Source organism: Eptatretus burgeri, chromosome 12 (genome assembly GCF_056783735.1).
Source record: "Eptatretus burgeri isolate ZD-2024b chromosome 12, Ebu_testis_v1, whole genome shotgun sequence".
NCBI lineage: Eukaryota > Metazoa > Chordata > Myxini > Myxiniformes > Myxinidae > Eptatretus > Eptatretus burgeri.
In genome coordinates, this window is record NC_140972.1 from 87358289 (window position 1) to 87384078 (window position 25790).

At 41.6% G+C, this 25790-nt stretch overlaps 5 pseudogenes; all 5 read left to right on the top strand.

Annotated features, from left to right (window-relative positions):
- The window catches only part of LOC147016058 (cofilin-2 pseudogene), a 983-nt pseudogene extending 436 nt beyond the window's left edge, over window positions 1-547 (top strand).
- Window positions 548-4495: 3948 nt separating this feature from the next.
- Window positions 4496-5335, top strand: LOC147016059 (cofilin-2 pseudogene; annotated as a pseudogene).
- Window positions 5336-8839: 3504 nt separating this feature from the next.
- LOC147016060 (cofilin-2 pseudogene) lies at window positions 8840-9572 on the top strand (annotated as a pseudogene).
- A 5168-nt stretch (window positions 9573-14740) lies between these two features.
- Window positions 14741-15494, top strand: LOC147016061 (cofilin-2 pseudogene; annotated as a pseudogene).
- Window positions 15495-20423: 4929 nt separating this feature from the next.
- LOC147016062 (cofilin-2 pseudogene) lies at window positions 20424-21303 on the top strand (annotated as a pseudogene).
- Window positions 21304-25790: the final 4487 nt, after the last annotated feature.

The following is a 25790-nucleotide window of genomic DNA, read 5'->3' on the forward strand; positions in this document are numbered from 1 at the left end:
ACTCAGGATGATGTAAAGAAACACAAAAAAGCGGTTTTCCTTTGCCTCAATGATGACTGCTCAGAAATTCAACTGGAGGAGAATAAGCAGATCCTGGTGGGTGATATTAGAAACTCTGTGGATGATCCTTTCCTGATGTTCATGGACATGCTACCTCCCAATGACTGCCGCTACTCCCTTTACCTTGCCTCTTATGAGACCAAGGAGACAAAGAAAGAAGAATTAGTGTTCGTTTCCTGGCGTCCGGATTCGGCGACAACAAAGTTGAAAATGATGTACTCTTATGGAAAGAATTCCATCAAGAAGATGTTCCCTGGTATCCAACATGAGTGGCACATGAACTTCTTTGAAGATGGAATGGATCGTAAGGGATTTGCTGAAATGCTTGGGGATTCAGTAATTGCTTTGGAAGGTAAACCAATATGAGAGATGGTTCAGTTGTCTTTGTGTGACTTCACACTGATTCTACTTTGTTTCTCCCCCTCCCCTCTGCCCCCCCCCATCAAAAATAAATAAATAAATGAATATCCATCATGTACAATGCGTCAGCTTCTTTCCCCCACCCTCGGGTCGCACTGAATAAAAAAAGAGGATTTTTAGCTCGTCCAACGCCGAAGTCGAGAGGACCTTGTTCAGCCAGAACAACGTCCTTCAATACTTCCTAACTTCCAGCAATGGGCCCATTGACATTTGTTGTTTTCTTCCAAACTCCTCCGAGGTGGTTCAACGGATCGCTTTTTAAACTTGGCATTGATGATTCATGACATCGAAGCGCAAAAACGAATGGAGCCTTTAAAAAAAAAATGTTCCATCAACCTGGTGAGAATTATCAAATTAACTCAAAATGTAATCGATGTTTGTTTGTCAATCACAAATCAAAAAATCCTCCTCGTGTTGAATTAACGGTTCAGGAGTCTGGATTTTTAAGAACTGACGGTCTTGAGTTCAAGTACCTGTCATGCTGTTGAGATAACAACAGGGGGGTTGACTCAGCCGTTCATCCTTCTGAGGTCGGCAAAGTGATTACCATCGCACTGGTAACAGGGGCACTGCACTTGCAGCACAGCTGCTCTTTCAGAGATGATGCAACCAGCAGCCACAGTCTGCATTCCAAACAACAACGTCTGAATAGTTGAGAAGAGAAACATCATTGTCGTTTCGTCATTGTTTCATAAACCTCTTAATTAAATTTCATCCTCATCATTGTTTAATTCAATCCCTTATTGCAATGAATGCCCTCTTTCTTTGGAGATGGATAAAGAGGAAGGGCAGGACAGTGGGGATCACAGACATAAGGAGATCTGTGGAAGAGAGAGGGATGGGGGGGGGGAATACGGGGTATACAGCACAGACATTACAGGGACTTTCAGGAAGGAAAGCAGGGAATTTGAAGGAGTTGGGATTGGGGTGGATTAACGGGGGTAGAAAAGATCGAGGTTTTGGATGGGGGATGATAAGAGGTGGGACTGAACAACTGTATGGAAGGCCAGATGGGAAGAATGGAATTGAACAGAGTGATGGAGTGTTTTCCAAAAGTGGGAAAAATGAGGAATGAAAGTGTGAAGGTGAGCAGTGATTCGTGTTTTAGGAATGTTACCAGAAGAGGGTTGTTGGCGGACCTTGAGCGCCCTGGGAAATATGATGGGGACATATCGCAGGCAGAGCAAGGGGGGCGAGACCTTCGAGCTTTGTTCCAGTTACCCGGTTTGAGTTCCTTGGGTTGTTTCCAATCCACCGCAACTGGCAGTCTACACCCCCTTTCAAAATTTTCATCTTTTGTTGCCTTGTCGCCTGGAATTAAAATGAAATTGTGGTTGAAATGATGGAGGTGAAATGGTGTTGTTGTTGAAATGATTCAGGTGAAATTACATTGTTGGTGAAATGATTCAGGTGAAATGACATTATTGGTGAAATGATTCAGGTGAAATGACATTATTGTTTGAATGATACAGGTGAAATGACATTGTTGTTGAAATTATACAGGTGAAAAGTCATTATTGGTGAAATGATTCAGGTGAAATGACATTATTGTTTGAATGATACAGGTGAAATGACATTGTTGTTGAAATGATACAGGTGAAATGACATTATTGTTGAAATGATACAGGTGAAATGACATTGTTGTTGAAATTATACAGGTGAAATGTCATTATTGTTGAAATTATACAGGTGAAATGACATTATTGTTGAAATGATTCAGGTGAAATGACATTATTGTTTGAATGATACAGGTGAAATGACATAATTGTTGAAATGATACAGGTGAAATGACATTATTGTTGAAATGATACAGGTGAAATGACATTATTGTTGAAATGATACAGGTGAAATGACATTATTGTTGAAATGATACAGGTGAAATGACATTATTGTTGAAATGATACAGGTGAAATGACATTATTATTTTAATGATACAGGTGAAATGGCATTGTTGTTGAAATGATACAGGTGAAATGGCATTGTTGTTGAAATGATACAGGTGAAATGGCATTGTTGTTGATATGATGGAGGTTAAAGTGTGATGTCATTGTTGACGATTTTGCATTCAAGAAAAGTCGCTGTGTGTGTGTGTGTGTGTGTGTGTGTGTGTGTGTGTGTGTGTGTGTGTGTGTGTGTGTGTGTGTGTGTGTGTGTGTGTGTGTGTGTGTGTGAGTCTCATTTCTGACCCAACAGGAAGATCGTGGTAAAACACTAATGTGTAAATGTTGATGAAATGTAACCCCATGTGACAAGTTTGTGAACATCAATAATCATATATTCCATTACAAATCAACGTTCAGGTCTCTGTCATGTTTTGGCTTAATTTTAATTTATTTTAATTTTCTATTTTAAGACGTTGCGTTTTTGACCAGAATTGAAAAAATGACTCTTGTTGTTTTGGTTTTAAGACTCGTTCCGCAATGCATTCTCTCCTTCAAATGTGCATTGGGTTTCATGCACCGAATCTTCCAGAAGATGTCAAATGGATTGATCCTGCCCTTGGGTCCTCCGCCATGTGAGAGGATAAGCTGCTGCAGGAACACCGCATCGCCATTGAACTTGTAAAGCAAAAAAGCCCAAAAAGAATCTGGTAGCAGAGAAATCCGGATGGGAACTGAAGTGGACCTTCGATGCCATGAACGACATGGACGCCCGATTACACGTTTGGCCCTGTCGATCATCACTTCACGACTCACCTGGTGTCTTCATTCCCATGGCCTTTCTGTGAGAGATCTGGACACAGGGACGATGTAGTTGTCCAATGTACGGATTCCCCGATCAAACGGCAGGTTTGTTGAAAAATCATCATCGGCTCTCCCGGGCCAATCACTCATACGGCCAGAAGTCCAAGGCCTCCTCAGGAGAGCAACACTGACCTCAGTTGATATTAGTGATCCGGTCTACCTTCATGCTGATCACAACAAATCTCAGGTCCAGCAACACCACTTGGTAACCGCTGTCAATGACAGTTGGTACGATATTCACAAGTTCATCAGTTCCTTGCCATACAGCACAACTTATGGAATCAAAAGATCCGAGTGCTACAAGGTCTCTTCCTTCTGCACTGCCCCTGCAGTTTGCTCTACTTCTGTCCTTCTTCCCACCGGTGATCGCTGATCACTTCGTCACATGGTGATCGTTCCCCACCAACCAAATTCGTTCCTATCAACATTAACATCCTGACTGAGCTGTTGAAATGATACAAAACATACCGAGTGAGATGAGCTGTTGAAAGATGTTGAGATGACGAGCCCCCCCCCCCCGTCGATCCCAACTATTGGCTTAAGGACAAATCCCTGAGCTTCCTTTTGTTGTCGAGATGCCAATACCTCCTCCAGAGCCACGGCCTTCCTCACCTCGTGAGACTCCGGCACGAGCCACTGATCCCGTAGCAATGGCTTTTACAACACCTATCCAGCTATATGATAGTTCCACTTTCTCTATTTCCTCGGTACCCACTGTGAGGCACACAACTCGACAGAGATGCCTTTTGAAACATCGAACAGATTTCATACTTCAGGAATGATGCTAATAATATTGGGGCAGAATAAACCCCAGTAGTTGGAGGGAAGCCCCTGTGCTAATCCTGTAATAACACCGGTTATCAAACATCTCATGCACCAACAATGCATTTTCCACACGGATAGTTGATATTTATTCCCTCATTGCAATGTCATCCACGATGGTGAACTACGTTTGTGTGACCAAAAGTTCGGCTCTGCATGGATACGGTTTGTTGATTCCCATGTATGTGTAGATTGTCTTCAGACAGACGAGTGAGGACATGAGGTTCCTCCGAATGTTGATGATGGTGTATTCTTTGCAGCCCTGAATTTGCCAAAGGTCTCATTTTGGCCTGAGAGAGCTGTTTGCATTCTCTCAGCAAAGGGATCTTTCTTCATCCCTTTGTGACATGTTTAAGTGAATCAAGAAGAAATGTTTTGCAAAAAGGGAGAGGAAAAGAATGAAGTCACCCCATTATACATTCATGGAGCTGGGTGGGAGGTGTTCCGGCACTGGGATAAATACTCCTCGTCGTTTCATCACCGTTAGTGTTGTGATTCTTTTTATTGTCTCGTCCCTCTCCACTTGAGGGTCTCTCGAGCCGGTGCTGACGCGGTGCGTGGAACTCTTCAGCTTTCCTCCGTCAGCGTGAATCCTTTTGTCATCCCTTGCCAGGACCTCTGCAGACTTCTTCCTTCCATCCTTCTTACCTTTATCCAAGACTCGAGCCAAAACTCCTCCAACATGACCTCTGGTGTGATCATTCAAGATTCTGTGATGGAAGTCTTCAATGAAATGAAGGCTTACAAGTCAGCAACTCAGGATGATGTAAAGAAACACAAAAAAGCCGTTTTCCTTTGCTTCAATGATGACTGCTCAGAAATTCAACTGGAGGAGAATATGCAGATCCTGGTGGGTGATATTAGAAACTCTGTGGATGATCCTTTCCTGATGTTCATGGACTTGCTCCCTCCCAATGACTGCCGCTACTCCCTTTACCTTGCCTCTTATGAGACCAAGGAGACAAAGAAAGAAGAATTAGTGTTCGTTTCCTGGTGTCCAGATTCGACATCAGCACAGTTGAAAATGTTGCACTCTGGTGCACTGAATTCCATCAAGATGATGTTCCCTGGTATCCAACATGAGTGGCACATGAACTACTTTGAAGATGGAATGGATCGTAAGGGATTTGCTGAAATGCTTGGGGATTCAGTAATTACTTTGGAAGGTAAACCAATATGAGAGATGGTTCAGTTGTCTTTGTGTGACTTCACACTGATTCTACTTTGTTTCTCCACCTCCCCTCTGCCCCCCCCCATCAAAAATAAATAAATAAATGAATATCCATCATGTACAATGCGTCAGCTTCTTTCCCCCACCCTCGGGTCGCACTGAATAAAAAAAGAGGATTTTTAGCTCGTCCAACGCCGAAGTCGAGAGGACCTTGTTCAGCCAGAACAACGTCCTTCAATACTTCCTAACTTCCAGCAATGGGCCCATTGACATTTTTTATTTTCTTCCAAACTCCTCCGAGGTGGTTCATCGGATCGCTTTTTAAACTCGGCATTGATGATTCATGACATCGAAGCGCAAAAACGAATGGAGCCTTTAAAAAAATTAATGTTCCAACAACCTGGTGAGAATTATCAAATTAACTCAAAATGTAATCGATGTTTGTTTGTCAATCACAAATCAAAAAATCCTCCTCGTGTTGAATTAACGGTTAAGGAGGCTGGATTTTTAAGAACTTAAGGTCTTGAGTTCAAGTACCTGTCATGCTGTTGAGATAACAACAGGGGGGTTGACTCAGCCGTTCATAATTCTGAGGTCGGCAAAGTGAGTACCATCGTACTGCTAACAGGGGCACTGCATTTGCAGCACAGCTGCTCTTTCAGAGATGATGCAACCAGCAGCCACAGTCTGCATTCCAAACAACAACGTCTGAATAGTTGAGAAGAGAAACATCATTGTCGTTTCGTCATTATTTCAGTCAACCTCTTCATTAAATTTCATCCTCATCATTGTTTAATTCAATCCCTTAATGTAATAAATGCCCTTTTTCTTTGAAGTTGGATAAAGCGGAAGGGCAGGACAGTGGGGAACACAGACATTAGGAGATCTGTGGAAGAGAGAGGGATGGTGCAGGAAATACGGGGTAAACAAGATGGACATTACAGAGACTTTCAGGAAGGAAAGCAGGGAAATTGAAGGAGGTGGGATTGGGGGGGATTAACGGGGGTAGAAAAGATCGAGGATTTGGATGGGGGACAATCAGAGATGGGACTGAACAACTGTATGGAAGGCCTGATGGGAAGAATGGAATTGAACAGAGTGAGGGAGTGTATTCCAAAAGCGGGGAAAATGAGGAATGAAAGAGTGAAGATGAGCAGTGATTCGGGATTTTAGTAGTTTTACCAGAAGAGGGTTGTTGGCGGACCTTGAGCGCCCTGCGGAAATATGGTGGGGACATATCGCAGACAGAGCAAGGGGGGCGAGACCTACGAGGTTCGTTCCAGTTACCTGGTTTGAGTTCCGTTGGTTGTTTCCTATCCACCGCAACTGGCAGACTACACCACCTTTCCAAATTTTCATCTTTTGTTGCCTTCAAGCCTGGAATTACAATGAAATTGTGGTTGAAATGATGGAGGTGAAATGGTGTTGTTGAAATGATGCAGGTTAAAGTGTGATGTCATTGTTGACGATTTTGCATTCAAGAAAAGTAGAAGTGTGTGTGTGTGTGTGTGTGTGTGTGTGTGTGTGTGTGTGTGTGTGTGTGTGTGTTTGTGTGTGTGTGTGTGTGTGTGTGTGTGTGTGTGTGTGTGTGTGTGTGTGTGTGTGTGTGTGTGTGTGTGTGTGTGTGTGTGTGTGTGTGTGTGTGTGTGACAGTCTCATTTCTGACCCAACAGGAAGATCGTGGTAAAACACTAATGTGTACATGTTGATGAAATGTAACCCCATGTGACAAGTTTGTGAACATCAATAATCATATATTCCATTACAAATCAACGTGCAGGTCTCTGTCATGTTTTGTCTTAATTTTAATTTATTTTTATTTTCTATTTTAAGACGTTGCGTTTTTGACCATATTTGAAAAAATGGCTCTTGTTGTTGTTTTGGTTGCCGACTCGTTCCGCGATGCATCCTCTCCTTCAAATGTGCATTGGGTTTCATGCAGCGAATCTTCCCCAAGCTGTCAAATGGATTGATCCTGCCCTTGGGTCCTCCGCCTTGTGAGAGGATAAGCTGCTGCAGGAACACCGCATCACCATTGAACTTGGAAAGTAAAAAAGCCCAAAAAGAATCTGGTAGCAGAGAAATCCGGATGGGAACTGAAGTGGAGCTTCGATGGCATGAACGACATGGACACCCGATTACACCTTTGACCCTGTCGATCATCACTTCACGACTCACCTGGTGTCTTCATTCCCATGGCCTTTCTGTGAGAGATCTGGACACAGAGACGATGTAGTTGTCCAATGTACGGATTCCCCGATCAAACGGCAGGTTTGTTGAAACTCATCATCGGCTCTCCCGGGCCAATCACTCATACGGCCAGAAGTCCTAGGCCTCCTCAGGAGTGCAACACTGACCTCAGTTGATATTAGTGATCCGGTCTACCTTCATGCTGATCGCAACAAATCTCAGGTCCAGCAACACCACTTGGTAACCGCTGTCAATGACAGTTGGTGTGATATTCACAAGTTCATCAGTTCCTTGCCATACAGCACAACTTATGGAATCAAAAGATCTGAGTGCTTCAAGGTCTCTTCCTTCTGCACTGCCCCTGCAGTTTGCTCCACTTCTGTCCTTCTTCCCACCGGTGATCGCTGATCACTTCGTCACATGGTGATCGTTCCCTGCCAACCAAGTTCGTTCCTATCAACACTAACATCCTGACTGAGCTGTTGAAATGATACAAAACATACCGAGTGAGATGAGCTGTCGAAAGATGTTGAAATGACGAGCCTCCCCCTCCATAGTTGATCCCAACTATTGGCTTAAGGACAAATCCCTGAGCTTTCTTTTGTTGTCGAGATGCCAATACCTCCTCCAGAGCCACGGCCTTCCCCACCTCGTGACACTCCGGCACGAGCCACTGATCCCGTAGCAATGGCTTTCACAACACCTATCCAGCTATATGATAGTTCCACTTTCTCTATTTCCTCGGTACCCACTCTGAGGCACACAACTCGACAGAGATGCCTTTTGAAACATAGAACAGATTTCATACTTCAGGAATGATGCGAATAATATTGGGGCAGAATAAACCCCAGTAGTTGGAGGGAAGCCCCTGTGCTAATCCTGTAATAACACCGGTTATCAAACATCTCTTGCACCAACAATGCATTTTCCACACGGATAGTTGATATTTATTCCCTCATTGCAATGTCATCCACGATGGTGAACGACGTTTGTGTGACCAAAAGTTCGGCTCTGCATGGATACGGTTTGTTGATTCCCATGTTTGTGTAGATTGTCTTCAGACAGACGAGTGAGGACATGAGGTTCCTCCGAATGTTGATGATGGTGTATTCTTTGCAGCCCTGAATTTGCCAAAGGCCTCATTTTGGCCTGAGGGAGCTGTTTGCATTCTCTCAGCAAAGGGATCTTTCTTCATCCCTTTGTGACATGTTTAAGTGAATCAAGAAGAAATGTTTTGCAAAAAGGGAGAGGAAAAGAATGAAGTCACCCCATTATACATTCATGGAGCTGGGTGGGAGGTGTTCCGGCAGTGGGATAAATACTCCTCGTCGTTTCATCACCGTTAGTGTTGTGATTCGTTTTATTGTCTCGTCCCTCTCCACTTGAGGGTCTCTCGAGCCGGTGCTGACTCGGTGCGTGGAACTCGTCAGGTTTCCTCCATCAGCGTGAACCCTTTTGTCATCCCTTGCCAGGACCTCTGCAGACTTCTTCCTTCCATCCTTCTTACCTTTATCCAAGACTCGAGCCAAAACTTCTCCAACATGACCTCTGGTGTGATCATTCAAGATTCTGTGATGGAAGTCTTCAATGAAATGAAGGCTTACAAGACAGCAACTCAGGATGATGTAAAGAAACACAAAAAAGCCGTTTTCCTTTGCCTCAATGATGACTGCTCAGAAATTCAACTGGAGGAGAATAAGCAGATCCTGGTGGGTGATATTAGAAACTCTGTGGATGATCCTTTCCTGATGTTCATGGACTTGCTCCCTCCCAATGACTGCCGCTACTCCCTTTACCTTGCCTCTTATGAGACCAAGGAGACAAAGAAAGAAGAATTAGTGTTCGTTTCCTGGTGTCCGGATTCGGCGACAATAAGGTTCAAAATGTTGTACTCTTCTAGAAAGAATTCCATCAAGAAGATGTTCCCTGGTATCCAACATGAGTGGCACCTGAACTCCTTTAAAGATGGAATGGATCGTAAGGGATTTGCTGAAATGCTTGGGGATTCAGTAATTGCTTTGGAAGGTAAACCAATATGAGAGATGGTTCAGTTGTCTTTGTGTGACTTCACACTGATTCTACTTTGTTTCTCCACCTCCCCTCTGCCCCCCCCATCAAAAATAAATAAATAAATGAATATCCATCATGTACAATGCGTCAGCTTCTTTCCCCCACCCTCGGGTCGCACTGAATAAAAAAAGAGGATTTTTAGCTCGTCCAACGCCGAAGTCGAGAGGACCTTGTTCAGCCAGAACAACGTCCTTCAATACTTCCTAACTTCCAGCAATGGGCCCTTTGACATTTTTTATTTTCTTCCAAACTCCTCCGAGGTGGTTCATCGGATCGCTTTTTAAACTTGGCATTGATGATTCATGACATCGAAGCGCAAAAACGAATGGAGCCTTTAAAAAAATTAATGTTCCATCAACCTGGTGAGAATTATCAAATAAACTCAAAATGTAATCGATGTTTGTTTGTCAATCACAAATCAAAAAATCCTCCTCGTGTTGAATTAACGGTTAAGGAGGCTGGATTTTAAAGAACTTAGGGTCTTGAGTTCAAGTACCTGTCATGCTGTTGAGATAACAACAGGAGGGTTGACTCAGCCGTTCATCCTTCTGAGGTCGGCAAAGTGAGTACCATCGTACTGGTAACAGGGGCACTGCATTTGCAGCACAGCTGCTCTTTCAGAGATGATGCAACCAGCAGCCACAGTCTGCATTCCAAACAACAACGTCTGAATAGTTGAGAAGAGAAACATCATTGTCGTTTCGTCATTATTTCAGTCAACCTCTTCATTAAATTTCATCTTCATCATTGTTTAAATCAATCTCTTAATGTAATAAATGCCCTTTTTCTTTGAAGTTGGATAAAGAGGAAGGGCAGGACAGTGGGGAACACAGACATTAGGAGATCTGTGGAATGGAGAGGGATGGGGCAGGAAATACGGGGTAAACAAGATGGACATTATAGAGACTTTCAGGAAGGAAAGCAGGGAAATTGAAGGAGGTGGGATTGGGGGGGATTAACGGGGGTAGAAAAGATCGAGGATTTGGATGGGGGACGATAAGAGGTGGGACTGAAAAACTGTATTGAAGGCCAGATGGGAAGAATGGAATTGAACAGAGTGAGGGAGTGTATTCCAAAAGCGGGGAAATGAGGAATGAAAGAGTGAAGATGAGCAGTGATTCGGGATTTTAGTAGTTTTACCAGAAGATGGTTGTTGGCGGACCTTGAGCGCCCTGGGAAATATGGTGGGGACATATCACAGACAGAGCAAGGGGGGCGAGACCTTCGAGGTTCGTTGCAGTTACCCGGTTTGAGTTCCGTTGGTTGTTTCCAATCCACCGCAATTGTTAGTCTACACCACCTTTCCAAATTTTCATCTTTTGTTGCCTTCGATCCTGGAATTAAAATGAAATTGTGGTTGAAATGATGGAGGTGAAATGGCGTTGTTGTTGAAATGATACAGGTGAAATGGTGTTGTTGTTGAAATGATTCAGGTGAAATAACATTGTTGTTCAAATCATTCAGGTGAAATGACATTGTCGTTAAAAGGATACAGGTGAAATGACATTGTTTTTTGAATGATACAGGTGAAATGACATTGTTGTTGAAAGGATACAGGTGAAATGACATTGTTGTTGAAATGATACAGGTGAAATGACATTGTTGTTGAAATGATGTAGGTGAAATGATGTTGTTGTTGAAATGATACAGGTGAAATGACATTGTTGTTGAAATGATGCAGGGGAAATGACATTATTATTGAAATGATACAGGTGAAATGACATTGCTGTTGAAATGATGTAGGTGAAATGATGTTGTTGTTGAAATGATGCAGGTGAAATGACATTGTTGTTGAAATGATTCAGGTGAAATGACGTTGTTGTTGAAATGATACAGGTGAAATGACGTTGTTGTTGAAATGATACAGGTGAAATGACATTATTGGTGAAATGATGCAGGTGAAATGACATTGCTGTTGAAATGATGTAGGTGAAATGATGTTGTTGTTGAAATGATGCAGGTGAAATGACATTGTTGTTGAAATGATTCAGGTGAAATGACGTTGTTGTTGAAATGATACAGGTGAAATGACGTTGTTGTTGAAATGATACAGGTGAAATGACATTATTGGTGAAATGATGCAGGTGAAATGACATTGTTGTTGAAATGATTCAGGTGAAATGACATTGTTGTTGAAATGATACAGGTGAAATGACATTGTTGTTGAAATGATGCAGGTGAAATGACATTGTTGTTGAAATGATTCAGGTGAAATGACATTGTTGTTGAAATGATACAGGTGAAATGACGTTGTTGTTGAAATGATACAGGTGAAATGACATTATTGTTGAAATGATGCAGGTGAAATGACATTGTTGTTGAAATGATTCAGGTGAAATGACATGATTGTTGAAATGATGCAGGTGAAATGACATTGTTGTTTGAATGATGTCGCTTAAAGTGTGATGTCATTGTTGATGATTTTGTATTCAAGAAAAGTGTGTGTGTGTGTGTGTGTTTGTGTGTTTGTGTGTGTGTGTGTGTTTGTGTGTGTGTGTGTTTGTGTGTTTGTGTGTTTGTGTGTGTGTATGTGTGTTTGTGTGTGTGTATGTGTGTGTGTGTGTGTGTGTGTGTGTGTGTGTGTGTGTGTGTGTGTGTGTGTGTGTGTGTGTGTGTGTGTGTGTGTGTGTGTGTGTGTGTGTGTGTGTGTGTGTGTGTGAGTCTAATTTTGAACCATCAGGAAGATCGTGGTAAAACAACAATGTGTAAATTTTGATGAAATGTAACCTTATTTGACAAGTTTGTGAACATCAGTAATCATATATTCCGTAACAAATCAACGTGCTAGTCTCTGTCATGTTTGTCTTCATTTTAATTTAATATCTTGCCAAAACGAAGTTTTTGCAAGATATGTTCGTCAGCTTGTATGTTTTTTTTTGTTTTGTTTGTCTGTAATCACGTATAAAAAATTCTGCAGAGCACAGTTATCATTGGAAATTTTTGTAACAGCATATCAGAGGCCTATAGAGGTCCCTTTCAGTGCACAAAATTTTGAAGGTCAAGGTCAAAGGTCAAGGTCACTTTGTCGTAAATCAGGGGAGTCGACAAAACCCTTATTTTTTGAGTAATTTTGATCAGGTCGTCTTAAAACTTCATGGAAATATAGTTCATGGTCTGGCGCTCAGCTGATTAATTTTTGGTGGCGATTGGCCTTGACCTTCATGGTTAGCGCCTCAGGTCAAACATATTTGACCCCAAGGTCAAATTTTCAAGTTTTAGGAACCATATCGTGTAGTACTTCAAATTGAACACCTCAATGAGTGCTTTCTAGATATGTCAAGCTTGAGACATTTTGACGTCATTTGATGTTATGAGGCAAAAGCATATTTTTCATGGTTACTCTGTGGAACGATTTTCATCGGAATCTCTCGTAGGCAGATATTCCTCAAGGAGTCGCTCCTGGTGGATAGCAGTTCTGTTCACTTCAGTGTGACCTTAAAGAAGTCACACGTGGTCACATTTTGGCAAGATACGGGTCACCCTGCAGGTGACATTGGTTTATTTTAATTTTTTCATTTTAAGACATTGCATTTTGACCATATTTGAAAAAATGGCTCTTGTTGTTGTTTTGGTTGCCGACTCGTTCCGCGATGCATCCTCTCCTTCAAATGTGCATTGGGTTTCATGCAGCGAATCTTCCCCAAGCTGTCAAATAGATTGATCCTGCCCTTGGGTCCTCCACCTTGTGAGAGGATAAGCTGCTGCAGGAACACCGCATCGCCATTGAACTTGGAAAGCAAAAAGCCCAAAAAGAATCTGGTAGCAGAGAAATCCGGATGGGAACTGAAGTGGACCTTCGATGGCATGAACGACATGGACACCCGATTACACCTTTGACCCTGTCGATCATCACTTCACGACTCACCTGGTGTCTTCATTCCCATGGCCTTTCTGTGAGAGATCTGGACACAGGGACGATGTAGTTGTCCAATGTACGGATTCCCCTATCAAACGGCAGGTTTGTTGAAACTCATCATCGGCTCTCCCGGGCCAAACACTCATACGGCCAGAAGTCCAAGGCCTCCTCAGGAGAGCAACACTGACCTCAGTTGATATTAGTGATCCGGTCTACCTTCATGCTGATCACAACAAATCTCAGGTCCAGCAAAACCACTTGGTAACCGCTGTCAATGACAGTTGGTGTGATATTCACAAGTTCATCAGTTCCTTGCCATACAGCACAACTTATGGAATCAAAAGATCTCAGTGCGACAAGATCTTTTCCTTCTGCACTGCCCCTGCAGTTTGCTCTACTTCTGTCCTTCTTCCCACCGGTGATCGCTGATCACTTCGTCACATGGTGATCGTTCCCCGCCAACGAAATTCGTTCCTATCAACACTAACATGCTGACTGAGCTGTTGAAATGATACAAAACATACCGAGTGAGATGAGCTGTTGAAAGATGTTGAAATGACGAGCCCCCCCCCCGAGTTGATCCCAACTATTGGCTTAAGGACAAATCCCTGAGCTTCCTTTTGTTGTCGAGATGCCAATACCTCCTCCAGAGCCACGGCCTTCCCCACGTCGTGACACTCCAGCACGAGCCACTGATCCCGTAGCAATGGCTTTTACAACACCTATCCAGCTATATGATAGTTCCACTTTCTCTATTTCCTCGGTACCCACTGTGAGGCACACAACTCGACAGAGATGCCTTTTGAAACATCGAACAGATTTCATACTTCAGGAATGATGCGAATAATATTGGGGCAGAATAAACCCCAGTAGTTGGAGGGAAGCCCCTGTGCTCATCCTGTAATAACACCGGTTATCAAACATCTCTTGCACCAACAATGCATTTTCCACACGGATAGTTGATATTTATTCCCTCATTGCAATGTCATCCACGATGGTGAACGACGTTTGTGTGACCAAAAGTTCGGCTCTGCATGCATACGGTTTGTTGATTCCCATGTATGTGTAGATTGTCTTCAGACAGACGAGTGAGGACATGAGGTTCCTCCGAAGGTTGATGATGGTGTATTCTTTGCAGCCCTGTATTTGCCAAAGGTCTCATTTTGGCCTGAGGGAGCTGTTTGCATTCTCTCAGCAAAGGGATCTTTCTTCATCCCTTTGTGACATGTTTAAGTGAAGCAAGAAGAAATGTTTTGCAAAAAGGGAGAGGAAAAGAATGAAGTCACCCCATTATACATTCATGGAGCTGGGTGGGAGGTGTTCCGGCACTGGGATAAATACTCCTCGTCGTTTCATCACCGTTAGTGTTGTGATTCGTTTTGTTGTCTCGTCCCTCTCCACTTGAGGGTCTCTCGAGCCGGTGCTGACGCGGTGCGTGGAACTCTTCAGGTTTCCTCCGTCAGCGTGAATCCTTTTGCCATCCCTTGCTTGGACCTCTGCAGACTTCTTCCTTCTATCCTTCTTACCTTTATCCAAGACTCGAGCCAAAACTTCTCCAACATGACCTCTGGTGTGATCATTCATGATTCTGTGATGGAAGTCTTCAATGAAATGAAGGCTTACAAGACAGCAACTCAGGATGATGTAAAGAAACACAAAAAAGCGGTTTTCCTTTGCTTCAATGATGACTGCTCAGAAATTCAACTGGAGGAGAATAAGCAGATCCTGGTGGGTGATATTAGAAACTCTGTGGATGATCCTTTCCTGATGTTCATGGACATGCTCCCTCCCAATGACTGCCGCGACTCCCTTAACCTTTGCCTCTTATGAGACCAAGGAGACAAAGAAAGAAGAATTAGTGTTCGTTTCCTGGTGTCCAGATTCGGCGACAACAAAGTTGAAAATGATGTACTCTTATGGAAAGAATTCCATCAAGAAGATGTTCCCTGGTATCCAACATGAGTGGCACATGAACTTCTTTGAAGATGGAATGGATCGTAAGGGATTTGCTGAAATGCTTGGAGATTCAGTAATTGCTTTGGAAGGTAAACCAATATGAGAGATGGTTCAGTTGTCTTTGTGTGACTTCACACTGATTCTACTTTGTTTCTCCCCCTCCCCTCTGCCCCCCCATCAAAAATAAATAAATAAATGAATATCCATCATGTACAATGCGTCAGCTTCTTTCCCCCACCCTCGGGTCGCACTGAATAAAAAAGAGGATTTTTAGCTCGTCCAACGCCGAAGTCGAGAGGACCTTGTTCAGCCAGAACAACGTCCTTCAATACTTCCTAACTTCCAACAATGGGCACATTCACATTTGTTGTTTTCTTCCAAACTCCTCCGAGGTGGTTCATCGGATCGCTTTTTAAACTCGGCATTGATGATTCATGACATCGAAGCGCAAAAACGAATGGAGCCTTTAAAAAAAAAAGTTCCATCAACCTGGTGAGAATTATCAAATAAACTCAAAATGTAATCGATGTTTGTTTGTCAATCACAAATCAAAAAATCCTCCTCGTGTTGAATTAACGGTTAAGGAGGCTGGATTTTAAAGAACTTAAGGTCTTGAGTTCAAGTACCTGTCATGCTGTTGAGATAACAACAGGAGGGTTGACTCAGCCGTTCATCCTTCTGAGGTCGGCAAAGTGAGTACCATCGTGCTGGTAACAGGGGCACTGCATTTGCAGCACAGATGCTCTTTCAGTGATGATGCAACCAGCAGCCACAGTCTGCATTCCAAACAACAACGACTGAATCGTTGAGAAGAGAAACATCAGTCTTTTCGTCATTATTTCATAAACCTCTTCATGAAATTTCATCTTCATCATTGTTTAAATCAATCCCTTAATGTAATGAATACCCTCTTTCTTTGAAGATGGGGAAAGAGGAAGGGCAGGACAGTGGGGAACACAGACATAAGGAGATCTGTGGAAGAGAGAGGGATGGGGCGGGGGGAATACGGGGTAAACAGGATGGACATTACAGGGACTTTCAGGAAGGAAAGCAGGGAAATTGACGGAGGTAGGATTGGGCTGGATTAACGGGGGTAGAAAAGTTCGAGGATTTGGATGGGGAACGATAAGACGTGGGACTGAACAACTGTATGGAAGGCCAGATGGGAAGAATGGAATTGAACAGAGTGAGGGAGTGTATTCCAAAAGCGAGAAAAATGAGGAATGAAAGAGTGAAGGTGAGCAGTGATTCGTGTTTGAGTAATGTTACCAGAAGAGGGTTGTTGGCGGACCTTGAGCGCCCTCGGAAATATGGTGGGGACATATCGCAGGCAGAGCAAGGGGGGCGAGACCTTCGAGCTTTGTTCCAGTTACCCGATTTGAGTTCCTTGGGTTGTTTCCAATCCACCGCAACTGGCAGTCTACACCCCCATGCAAATTTTTCATCTTTTGTTGCCTTGGAGCCTGGAATTAAAATGACATTGTGTTTGAAATGATGGAGGTGAAATGACATTGTTGTTGAAATGATAAAGGTGAAAGGACATTATTGTTGAAATGATACAGGTGAAATGACATTATTGTTGAAATGATACAGGTGAAAAGAAATTGTTGTTGAAATGATACAGGTGAAAAGAAATTGTTGTTGAAATGATACAGGTGAAATGACATTGTTGTTGAAATGATAAAGGTGAAAGGACATTATTGTTGAAATGATACAGGTGAAATGACATTATTGTTGAAATGATACAGGTGAAAAGAAATTGTTGTTGAAATGATACAGGTGAAAAGAAATTGTTGTTGAAATGATGCTGGTGAAATGACATTGTTGTTGAAATGATAAAGGTGAAAGGACATTATTGTTGAAATGATACAGGTGAAATGACATTGTTGTTGAAATGATACAGGTGAAATAGTATTGTTGTTGAAATTATACAGGTGAAATGACATTGTTGTTGAAATGATTCAGGTGAAATGACATTGTTGTTGAAATGATAAAGGTGAAAGGACATTATTGTTGAAATGATGCAGGTGAAATGACATTGTTGTTGAAATGATGCAGGTGAAATGACATTGTTGTTGAAATGATGCAGGTGAAATGACATTGTTGTTGAAATGACACAGGTGAAATGACATTATTGTTGAAACGATGCAGGTGAAATGACGTTGTTATTGAAATGATACAGGTGAAATGACATTATTGGTGAAACGATGCAGGTGAAATGACGTTGTTGTTGAAATGATACAGGTGAAATGACATTGTTGTTGAAATGATGCAGGTGAAATGACATTGTTGTTGAAATGATACAGGTGAAATGACATTATTGGTGAAACGATGCAGGTGAAATGACGTTGTTGTTGAAATGATACAGGTGAAATGACATTGTTGTTGAAATGATGCAGGTGAAATGACATTGTTGTTGAAATGATACAGGTGAAATGACATTGTTGTTGAAATGATAAAGGTGAAAGGACATTATTGTTGAAATGATACAGGTGAAATGACATTGTTGTTGAAATGATGCAGGTGAAATGACATTGTTGTTGAAATGATGCAGGTGAAATGACATTGTTGTTGAAATGATAAAGGTGAAATGACATTGTTGTTGAAATGATAAAGGTGAAATGACATTGTTGTTGAAATGATGCAGGTGAAATGACATTGTTGTTGAAATGATACAGGTGAAATGACATTGTTGTTGAAATGATGCAGGTGAAATGACATTGTTGTTGAAATGATACAGGTGAAATGACATTATTGGTGAAACGATGCAGGTGAAATGACGTTGTTGTTGAAATGATACAGGTGAAATGACATTGTTGTTGAAATGATGCAGGTGAAATGACATTGTTGTTGAAATGATACAGGTGAAATGACATTGTTGTTGAAATGATAAAGGTGAAAGGACATTATTGTTGAAATGATACAGGTGAAATGACATTGTTGTTGAAATGATGCAGGTGAAATGACATTGTTGTTGAAATGATGCAGGTGAAATGACATTGTTGTTGAAATGATAAAGGTGAAATGACATTGTTGTTGAAATGATAAAGGTGAAATGACATTGTTGTTGAAATGATACAGGTGAAATGACATTGTTGTTGAAATGATAAAGGTGAAATGACATTGTTGTTTGAATGATACAGGTGAAATGGCATTGTTGTTGAAATGATGGAGGTTAAAGTGTGATGTCATTGTTGACGATTTTGCATTCAAGAAAAGTCGCAGTGTGTGTGTGTGTGTGTGTGTGTGTGTGTGTGTGTGTGTGTGTGTGTGTGTGTGTGTGTGTGTGTGTGTGTGTGTGTGTGTGTGTGTGTGTGTGTGTGTGTGTGTGTGTGTGAGTCTCATTTCTGACCCATCAGGAAGATCGTGGTAAAACACTAATGTGTAAATTTTGATGAAATGTAACCCCATGTGACAAGTTTGTGAACATCAATAATCATATATTCCATTACAAATCAACGTTCAGGTCTCTGTCATGTTTTGTCTTAATTTTAATTTATTTTAATTTTTTATTTTAAGACGTTGCGTTTTTGACCATATTTGAAAAAATGGCTCTTGTTGTTGTTTTGGTTGCCGACTCGTTCCGCGATGCATTCTCTCCTTCAAATGTGCATTGGGTTTCATGCAGCGAATCTTCCCCAAGCTGTCAAATGGATTGATCCTGCCCTTGGGTCCTCCACCATGTGAGAGGATAAGCTGCTGCAGGAACACCGCATCGCCATTGAACTTGGAAAGCAAAAAAGCCCCAAAAAAATCTGGTCGCAGAGAAATCCGGATGGGAACTGAAGTGGACCTTCGATGCCATGAACGACATGGACACCCGATTACACCTTTGACCCTGTCGATCATCACTTCACGACTCACCTGGTGTCTTCATTCCCATGGCCTTTCTGTGAGAGATCTGGACACAGAGACGATGTAGTTGTCCAATGTAAGGATTCCCCGATCAAACGGCAGGTTTGTTGAAACTCATCATCGGCTCTCCCGGGCCAATCACTCATACGGCCAGAAGTCCAAGGCCTCCTCAGGAGAGCAACACTGACCTCAGTTGATATTAGTGATCCGGTCTACCTTCATGCTGATCACAACAAATCTCAGGTCCAGCAACACCACTTGGTAACCGCTGTCAATGACAGTTGGTGTGATATTCACAAGTTCATCAGTTCCTTGCCATACAGCACAACTTATGGAATCAAAAGATCTGAGTGCTTCAAGGTCTCTTCCTTCTGCGCTGCCCCTGCAGTTTGCTCTACTTCTGTCCTTCTTCCCACAGGTGATCGCTGATCACTTCGTCACATGGTGATCGTTCCCCACCAACCAAGTTCGTTCCTATCAACACTAACATCCTGACTGAGCTGTTGAAATGATACAAAAGATACCGAATGAGATGAGCTGTTGAAAGATGTTGAGATTACGAGCCCCCCCCCCCCCGAGTTGATCCCAACTATTGGCTTCAGGACAAATACCTGAGCTTTCTTTTGTTGTCGAGATGCCAATACCTCCTCCAGAGCCACGGCCTTCCCCACCTCGTGACACTCCGGCACGAGCCACTGATCCCGTAGCAATGGCTTTTACAACACCTATCCAGCTATATGATAGTTCCACTTTCTCTATTTCCTCGGTACCCACTGTGAGGCACACAACTCGACAGAGATGCCTTTTGAAACATCGAACAGATTTCATACTTCAGGAATGATGCTAATAATATTGGGGCAGAATAAACCCCAGTAGTTGGAGGGAAGCCCCTGTGCTAATCCTGTAATAACACCGGTTATCAAACATCTCTTGCACCAACAATGCATTTTCCACACGGATAGTTGATATTTATTCCCTTATTGCAATGTCATCCACGATGGTGAACGACGTTTGTGTGACCAAAAGTTCGGCTCTGCATGCATACGGTTTGTTGATTCCCATGTATGTGTAGATTGTCTTCAGACAGACGAGTGAGGACATGAGGTTCCTCCGAAGGTTGATGATGGTGTATTCTTTGCAGCCCTGAATTTGCCAAAGGTCTCATTTTGGTCTGAGGGAGCTGTTTGCATTCTCTCAGCAAAGGGATCTTTCTTCATCCCTTTGTGACATGTTTAAGTGAAGCAAGAAGAAATGTTTTGCAAAAAGGGAGAGGAAAAGAATGAAGTCACCCCATTATACATTCATGGAGCTGGGTGGGAGGTGTTCCGCCACTGGGATAAATACTCCTCGTCGTTTCATCACCGTTAGTGTTGTGATTCGTTTTATTGTCTCGTCCCTCTCCACTTGAGGGTCTCTCGAGCCGGTGCTGACGCGGTGCGTGGAACACTTCAGGTTTCCTCCATCAGCGTGAATCCTTTTGTCATCCCTTGCCAGGACCTCTGCAGACTTCTTCCTTCCATCCTTCTTACCTTCATCCAAGATTCGAGCCAAAACTCCTCCAACATGACCTCTGGTGTGATCATTCATGATTCTGTGATGGAAGTCTTCAATGAAATGAAGGCTTACAAGACAGCAACTCAGGATGATGTAAAGAAACACAAAAAAGCGGTTTTCCTTTGCCTCAATGATGACTGCTCAGAAATTCAACTGGAGGAGAATAAGCAGATCCTGGTGGGTGATATTAGAAACTCTGTGGATGATCCTTTCCTGATGTTCATTCACTTGCTCCCTCCCAATGACTGCCGCTACTCCCTTTAACTTTGCCTCTTATGAGACCAAGGAGACAAAGAAAGAAGAATTAGTGTTCGTTTCCTGGTGTCCAGATTCGACATCAGCACAGTTGAAAATGTTGCACTCTGGTGCACTGAATTCCATAACGAAGATGTTCCCTGGTATCCAACATGAGTGGCACATGAACTTCTTTGAAGATGGAATGGATCGTAAGGGATTTGCTGAAATGCTTGGGGATTCAGTAATTGCTTTGGAAGGTAAACCAATATGAGAGATGGTTCAGTTGTCTTTGTGTGACTTCACACTGATTCTACTTTGTTTCTCCCCCTCCCCTCTGCCCCCCCATCAAAAATAAATAAATAAATGAATATCCATCATGTACAATGCGTCAGCTTCTTTCCCCCACCCTCGGGTCGCACTGAATAAAAAAAAGAGGTATTTTCGCTCGTCCAACGCCGAAGTCGAGAGGACCTTGTTCAGCCAGAACAACGTCCTTCAATACTTCCTAACTTCCAGCAATGGGCCCATTGACATTTGTTGTTTTCTTCCAAACTCCTCCGAGGTGGTTCAACGGATCGCTTTTTAAACTTGGCATTGATGATTCATGACATCGAAGCGAAAAAACGAATGGAGCCTTTAAAAAAAAAAATGTTCCATCAACCTGGTGAGAATTATCAAATTAACTCAAAATGTAATCGATGTTTGTTTGTCAATCACAAATCAAAAAATCCTCCTCGTGTTGAATTAACGGTTAAGGACGCTGGATTTTTAAGAACTTAGGGTCTTGAGTTCAAGTACCTGTCATGCTGTTGAGATAACAACAGGAGGGTTGACTCAGCCGTTCATCCTTCTGAGGTCGGCAAAGTGAGTACCATCGTGCTGGTAACAGGGGCACTGCACTTGCAGCACAGCTGCTCTTTCAGAGATGATGCAACCAGCAGCCACAGTCTGCATTCCAAACAACAACGTCTGAATAGTTGAGAAGAGAAACATCATTGTCGTTTCGTCATTGTTTCATAAACCTCTTAATTAAATTTCATCCTCATCATTGTTTAATTCAATCCCTTATTGCAATGAATGCCCTCTTTCTTTGGAGATGGATAAAGAGGAAGGGCAGGACAGTGGGGATCACAGACATAAGGAGATCTGTGGAAGAGAGAGGGATGGGGCGGGGAATACGGGGTATACAACACAGACATTACAGGGACTTTCAGGAAGGAAAGCAGGGAATTTGAAGGAGTTGGGATTGGGGTGGATTAACGGGGGTAGAAAAGATCGAGGTTTTGGATGGGGGATGATAAGAGGTGGGACTGAACAACTGTATGGAAGGCCAGATGGGAAGAATGGAATTGAACAGAGTGATGGAGTGTTTTCCAAAAGTGGGAAAAATGAGGAATGAAAGTGTGAAGGTGAGCAGTGATTCGTGTTTTAGGAATGTTACCAGAAGAGGGTTGTTGGCGGACCTTGAGTGCCCTGGGAAATATGATGGGGACATATCGCAGGCAGAGCAAGGGGGGCGAGACCTTCGAGCTTTGTTCCAGTTACCCGGTTTGAGTTCCTTGGGTTGTTTCCAATCCACCGCAACTGGCAGTCTACACACCCTTTCAAAATTTTCATCTTTTGTTGCCTTGTCGCCTGGAATTAAAATGAAATTGTGGTTGAAATGATGGAGGTGAAATGGTGTTGTTGTTGAAATGATACAGGTGAAATGACATTGTTGTTGAAATTATACAGGTGAAATGTCATTATTGGTGAAATGATTCAGGTGAAATGACATTATTGGTGAAATTATACAGGTGAAATGACATTATTGGTGAAATGATTCAGGTGAAATGACATTATTGTTTGAATGATACAGGTGAAATGACATTATTGGTGAAATGATACAGGTGAAATGACATTATTGTTGAAATGATAAAGGTGAAATGACATTATTGTTGAAATGATAAAGGTGAAATGACATTATTGTTGAAATGATACAGGTGAAATGACATTATTGTTGAAATGATAAAGGTGAAATGACATTATTGTTGAAATGATACAGGTGAAATGACATTATTGTTGAAATGATAAAGGTGAAATGACATTATTGTTGAAATGATAAAGGTGAAATGACATTATTGTTGAAATGATACAGGTGAAATGACATTATTATTGAAATGATACAGGTGAAATGACATTATTGTTGAAATGATACAGGTGAAATGACATTATTATTGAAATGATACAGGTGAAATGACATTATTGTTGAAAGGATACAGGTGAAATGACATTATTGTTGAAATGATACAGGTGAAATGACATTATTGTTGAAATGATACAGGTGAAATTACATTATTGTTCTAATGATGCAGGTAAAATGACATTGTTGTTGAAATGATACAGGTGAAATGACATTATTGTTGAAATGATGCAGGTGAAATGACATTATTGTTGAAATGATACAGGTGAAATGACATTATTGTTGAAATGATACAGGTGAAATGACATTATTGTTGAAATGATACAGGTGAAATGACATTATTGTTGAAATGATACAGGTGAAATGACATTATTGTTGAAATGATACAGGTGAAATGACATTATTGTTGAAATGATACAGGTGAAATGACATTATTGTTGAAATGATACAGGTGAAATGACATTATTGTTGAAATGATACAGGTGAAATGACATTATTGTTGAAATGATACAGGTGAAATGACATTATTGTTGAAATGATACAGGTGAAATGACATTATTGTTGAAATGATACAGGTGAAATGACATTATTGTTGAAATGATACAGGTGAAATGACATAATTGTTGAAATGATACAGGTGAAATGACATTATTGTTGAAATGATACAGGTGAAATGACATAATTGTTGAAATGATACAGGTGAAATGACATAATTGTTGAAATGATACAGGTGAAATGACATTATTGTTGAAATGATACAGGTGAAATGACATAATTGTTGAAATGATACAGGTGAAATGACATTATTGTTGAAATGATACAGGTGAAATGACATTATTGTTGAAATGATACAGGTGAAATGACATTATTGTTGAAATGATACAGGTGAAATGACATTATTGTTGAAATGATACAGGTGAAATGACATTATTGTTGAAATGATTCAGGTGAAATGACATTATTGTTGAAATGATACAGGTGAAATGACATTATTGTTGAAATGATTCAGGTGAAATGACATAATTGTTGAAATGATACAGGTGAAATGACATTATTGTTGAAATGATACAGGTGAAATGACATAATTGTTGAAATGATACAGGTGAAATGACATAATTGTTGAAATGATACAGGTGAAATGACATAATTGTTGAAATGATACAGGTGAAATGACATAATTGTTGAAATGATACAGGTGAAATGACATAATTGTTGAAATGATACAGGTGAAATGACATAATTGTTGAAATGATTCAGGTGAAATGACATAATTGTTGAAATGATACAGGTGAAATGACATTATTGTTGAAATGATACAGGTGAAATGACATAATTGTTGAAATGATACAGGTGAAATGACATTATTGTTGAAATGATACAGGTGAAATGACATAATTGTTGAAATGATACAGGTGAAATGACATAATTGTTGAAATGATACAGGTGAAATGACATTATTGTTGAAATGATACAGGTGAAATGACATAATTGTTGAAATGATACAGGTGAAATGACATTATTATTTTAATGATACAGGTGAAATGGCATTGTTGTTGAAATGATACAGGTGAAATGGCATTGTTGTTGAAATGATGCAGGTGAAATGACATTATTATTTTAATGATACAGGTGAAATGGCATTGTTGTTGAAATGATACAGGTGAAATGGCATTGTTGTTGAAATGATACAGGTGAAATGGCATTGTTGTTGATATGATGGAGGTTAAAGTGTGATGTCATTGTTGACGATTTTGCATTCAAGAAAAGTCGCAGTGTGTGTGTGTGTGTGTGTGTGTGTGTGTGTGTGTGTGTGTGTGTGTGTGTGTGTGTGTGTGTGTGTGTGTGTGTGTGTGTGTGTGTCAGCCTCATTTCTGACCCATCAGGAAGATCGTGGTAAAACACTAATGTGTAAATTTTGATGAAATGTAACCCCATGTGACAAGTTTGTGAACATCAATAATCATATATTCCATTACAAATCAACGTTCAGGTCTCTGTCATGTTTTGTCTTAATTTTAATTTATTTTAATTTTCTATTTTAAGACGTTGCGTTTTTGACCAGAATTGAAAAAATGACTCTTGTTGTTTTGGTTTTAAGACTCGTTCCGCAATGCATTCTCTCCTTCAAATTTGCATTGGGTTTCATGCACCGAATCTTCCCCAAGCTGTCAACTACATTGATCCTGCCCTTGGGTCCTCCACCTTGTGAGAGGATAAACTGCTGCAGGAACACCGCATCGCCATTGAACTTGTAAAGCAAAAAAGCCCAAAAAGAATCTGGTAGCAGAGAAATCCGGATGGGAACTGAAGTGGACCTTCGATGCCATGAACGACGTGGACGCCCGATTACACCTTTGGCCCTGTCGATCATCACTTCACGACTCACCTGGTGTCTTCATTCCCATGGCCTTTCTGTGAGAGATCTGGACACAGAGACGATGCAGTTGTCCAATGTACGGATTCCCCTATCAAACGGCAGGTTTGTTGAAAATCATCATCGGCTCTCCCGGGCCAATCACTCATGCGGCCAGAAGTCCAAGGCCTCCTCAGGAGAGCAACACTGACCTCAGTTGATATTAGTGATCCGGTCTACCTTCATGCTGATCACAACAAATCTCAGGTCCAGCAACACCACTTGGTAACCGCTGTCAATGACAGTTGGTATGATATTCA